The sequence below is a fragment of the Silene latifolia genome, chromosome Y, assembly GCF_048544455.1.
Source record: "Silene latifolia isolate original U9 population chromosome Y, ASM4854445v1, whole genome shotgun sequence".
NCBI classification, from domain to species: Eukaryota; Viridiplantae; Streptophyta; class Magnoliopsida; order Caryophyllales; family Caryophyllaceae; genus Silene; species Silene latifolia.
The window spans coordinates 338,483,914-338,489,014 of record NC_133538.1 but is presented as its reverse complement, the minus strand read 5'-3'; the positions used below and the strand labels follow the sequence as shown (position 1 = coordinate 338,489,014).

General features: G+C 35.2%; 1 long non-coding RNA gene across 1 annotated transcript; it reads right to left on the bottom strand.

Moving 5' to 3' along the window:
- Window positions 1–370: 370 nt before the first annotated feature.
- Window positions 371–3,437, bottom strand: LOC141626278 (uncharacterized). The gene is made up of 4 exons (XR_012535879.1): window positions 3,318–3,437; window positions 3,151–3,218; window positions 2,159–2,244; window positions 371–679 (listed from the first exon to the last, which is right to left on the bottom strand). It is a non-coding gene; the product is annotated as an uncharacterized LOC141626278 (long non-coding RNA).
- Between the last annotated feature and the right edge of the window lie 1,664 nt (window positions 3,438–5,101).

The window sequence follows — 5,101 nt, the reverse complement described above, 5'->3', positions numbered from 1 at the left end:
AACCAGTGAAAAACATTAAAATATTTTCAAAACCTTTAGTTCAAATTTCTTTTTTTTTTTTTTTAATAAGGGCAATAACTCCATTAACTATAAATAAGTTCACGGTCATTGATCTAAGAACGCAACAATTATTAAATGACAATCAACAAACATGTTAGTACCTAACAAAGAGCAAACACAAAGAGACTACAACATAAGATCCTAAATCTACCCATCTTACCCGTCTCTCAAGTTTATTATTTTAAGGTCAAGTTATTTATAGTGGGGTGCACAAACGTGCGTCGGGAGCAAATATGCTCTGATACCAACTGTGACACCCTCATTTATTGCGGAAAAGTAAACACGTAATTCTACAGAAAAACTGGTAGGATATGTTTGTAATTGGTTCAACTAGCCAAAAACCTGTAATTTCAAAAATTTTCTAAACCAATCACAACATTTCCAACATTCCCAAGAGGCGGGTGCCAAAACCTGCAATGCTAACGAACTACTTTACATGCCATAGCTAACGATAAGAAAATGTAATGATACAAACCCAAAATAGAAAAGGGAGACATATGTCCCTAAAATGTATGTGACATAAAAAGGGTTTAAGGTCACAATGAAATAAAACCAGTCTAGGTCCCAAGGTTACTTTGCTCGCTAGCTCGTCCATGTACCCCATATATGCATCACCTACCTGTCATTCGCATTTTATACAAATACGAAAGCCACGGTCGTGGGGAGTAACTCCGAGTTCTCCCAGCCACGAAATGTCATAATTAATATAACATGTAAACATAAGAATATGAATACGAATCACACAATGCCTTAGCATATAGATGCTAGACAATCGTGCTTATCATGTGAACAACAATATAACAACACATAGTCCTAGCATGTGAAAACTAGACCGACTCATACTACACTATCATGTGAATCACATAACATCCAGGAATCCAAACTCTATCAACCATAGCCGGCTTGCATCTCACCTTCTATGATTCATAGAATCACCATACAAGAAAGGGCAATATATCAAAGACAGGCATAAGTTCTTAGTCCCGTCAATAGTCACTTTGTAACTCAAGTCTATACCACGAGGTAGGGAAGGTAATCGAACCGGTATCTTGGCTCAGCGGTTACTATTAAGAAAACATGGCCAAGAGACAACACAACCCTAGCCTAAAATCTACGCAGACCTAGACATGCGGATACACACCACCGCACCCAAGACTCACAACTTTTTTTAAAACAAAGTGAAGTGAGTACCCTAAGGACACCACCGAAGGGTCGGCTAGTACTTAAGCTGACCCCATACTATCAAAATTAGTACCTGAGGTCATGCCCCAACTTGGATAAACATCCACTAGTCAGGAACACAAAGGCTATCAAGCAGTGAACATATACTCGTCAGAGACTATAAAGACCTATCTATGATGAAGACCGAAATACTCACCTAGGACCTAGTCATGACTAGTCCCAAACTTGAATATTTTAGCCCACACCACCCAAAATTCACCACATAAGTCAAGTAAGACACCCACTTAACCTTAAGAGGGCAAAAATCCTACTTACCAACATAAATTCTAACATTCTATCATGTGAAAGCTATATAAATGTCTATTTACAGCATACAATCCCAACAGTTCCTCAATAAGAATTCAATACTAATTTCCAATCCTAGCAATTATAACAATATAAAAGGCTTTAGGGAAAACTAGGGCCATTACTACAAAATAAGAAGCTATTTAAATTCAACTAATTACACATGTGAAATAGAGATATAATAAATGGCCTAAAACAAGAAAAAGGCCGATTATCTAATTCATTCAACCGAATTTTTACCCGCAACCCCTGACCTGCGGCAGTGCACGGGTCAATTGCGGCCGACCAATCACTCAATTAATCGACATCGCATCGTCAAAGGGACTAAGGCTCGGCCAGCACAATCAACAAAACATTACAATTATAGCTATAAAATTCATTTGAGCCTATTAATTACAATTTCATTTTGTAAACTATCCTAACATGTGATAACTATTAATATGAGCACAATTTTACCATCCTTATTATCTTTACTACTAACATTATTCATTCACCTAAACACTTATCAAACAACAGGCACACATTAACTACTAATGTGACATTAATTCGTCGAGTAACTCGGAATAGTTACCTTACGCTAGCAAAGAGACAAGTAAAAACTTGAGAAAGCTTCTAAAACCCAAAATTACTCTTCATCTTCAACCACGTATGAGTCACCTAAAAATAATTATGTGAAAGGACGATATTAACGAATTATCGTTATATAAAATATGAGACGGAAATTAATTTAATTATATTTTAAATAAACCAAACTAGCGTCAAAACAATTTATAGATACGGCCCAAACTCGCGACTTAGCCAGGCCACTGCCTAGGCCACGGCCAGCTGCTGCTAGGCTACAACAGGCCAACCTTATAAAAGTCACTCTCGTCCCAAAAATTAATTCAATCTCAACTCTCTACCCCATCTCTCTCATTACTCCGTCCTATAAAATAATACTCCATAATAACCAGATTTCCATCTCAATTTCAATATTGATATTGTCAAAAGTTCAATAATGAACCATGCTCAACACTTAGAGTAAAACTTTAAGCTTCTTACCCACGAGTCAAGGTCAAAGAAATCGACAAATTAAACACAATACTATTCTTTCAAATTTACCCAATAACCAATATTAGTCCATATATTATATCATCAAATCACAATGAATAAAACATCCGAACGTAAACAATTCTATTGTATAGCACAAGTCCTAAAATTAATTAAAGTCATTCCACATCCCAAAGACTTACGCACCTTACAAACTCACCTTCCTCAAGTACTCACATATTAAACAAACCAATAAAGAAAGCATCTCATCTGCATCATCTACCAACAAACGAAGTGCCAAAGCGTTCGACATTCACACATATTGCCCAATTCCTCTCAACCCTCATAATCAACAAAATTGACATTATATACCTACTATATATAAATCGTGATAATAGTACAACAATTTCTTGGTATAAATAAACAATTAACCATATAAATAAATCACAAAAGTACATAAAAGCATCTCAATTGGCACATAATCATACGACCCCAAATAATAGTAATAATATTAGGATCAGAGAATCGTGTTACCTTAAACGCCCCTTATTCTTCGAATAAATGGTCCACAAGGCACGAGCCTCACCCCGGGTCTTCGAATCCTTCATAAAAGGGCAAGAAAACGGAATAAAGAAGCTAAAAGACGACACTTTTATAAGACGGCGAAAGACGAAACCACTACAAAAAGAAGACTTTCTTACCTTAAAAGTACGAGGAAAGGACGAGGAAGCTAAAGGTACAAAAATTATCGAATTTGGTTGAGAATGGAGGCGGGATCTGAGGTTTGAATGATCGGAAATGGTGACGGTGCTATGTTGTTCTTACTGCTGTTGTTTATTCGAAATGAAGGAAAAGAAGAAAAGAGGGAGTATGTCTGTGTGCATTTACACGGTCCACAACAACAAAAAAAATAATAATAATAATTAAAGAATGAGTGACGAGCTTGCTTGCCTGCTATGTATTATACGTACGTTTCTTCGTCGTTAAGAAACTTCGATAGTTATTAAAACCGTTTCGAGTTAATAAAAATCGGTTTTTAGCAAAAGTTTCAGTAATAAAACGGAATTAATAATAAATAAATTTAATGAGAGAAAATAAAATAAACTCAGCTAGTTAACGGAAATAATACGATATCAGCTTGAATCGGAATTATTAGCGATTTTTACGAAACTAACGGATATTAATAAAAATTGCTAATTTAGTGAAATAAGCTCAAAATAGCTAATTAGACGGTTTTGTTCCCAAAATCCATCTCGGGTTCACTTAAAACAACTTTCATAAGGACTCGTAAAGAAACGGAAATTATTAAATAAACAAACTTGAACTAACTTCAATAAACTTGAACTAACTTTCAATAAACTTATTAATGATTATTAAAATTAACGTATCGAATTATGATTAAATTAATTAATTAGCTAAGCATATATATATAAATCGTTAAATGATGTAATTAAATTCAAAATAGCAATTAAAAGAACTTTATTCAACTTAATAAAATACGGGGTGTTACACTTGTCTTATTTGCAGGAATGAACCAAAGAGAAGCTCAATCATGCCTAAAACATGTCCCTATGCATTCATTTAAGAGATGAGTTGAGTCGTAGCTTGCAAACTACTATTTTGAGATGCGCAAAGAAGTAAGATAGCTAGGCGAGCAAAGGAAGAACTTCAAATTACTAGTGCCTACTTTGAAGAGCTATATCTAGAGTTCTAAAACCGATTTTCTGGTGATTCCAATTGGAGATGAAATATTGTCCTCTTAGCGTTCCAACGCCACCGGAATCTCTCTGTTTGCCTAAGTAACGAAGAAATGGTAGCCATTTGAAGTTCAGTGCACGAAGTAGGAATTGTGCGCTGGAAACCACTCGATCGAGTACAATTGTGTTCGATCGACCTCTTTTTCTACTCGATCGAGTAGTGCCTAATTAATAAGTGTTCGATCGAGTACCAAAAGTACTCGATCGACAGGTTTTAGTTTTGTTTTGCTCGATCTAGTGATATAAAAGTCCTCGATCGAGTATTTAGCTATTATACTCGGGATTTTTAACCCGTGTTAGGTTTATTTTATGTTAATAATGACTTCCCTATATAAAGGATGTCCGGATTAGGTCATAATTATCCTGGATACTACTAGGACGACGCTTCTATCACACTTCATGCTTTTCCTTCTCTCTTTTCACTGTTAAACACTTTTCCACCATTCTTTTCCGGATCTCTTAATCAGTAATTCCTTTCCTTACTCTTTTTCTTCCTTTACTTTATTTTTAATTTATGATGTTGTTTATTCCTTTATTTTTCGTTCTTTCTCTTCCCTTATCTATGTTTAGCTAATTCCCCTGCTAGGATTTAGGAGAGTCGATGAACCGATGTTAATTGATAATTAGGTTTATGGATTTGTCGTTGTTGTTAAGTCTATGTTGTTAATCACTGCTTTAATTGTATCTAGCCAATTGAATCGATGCATTTAGCCGTTTTTAACCTTGGT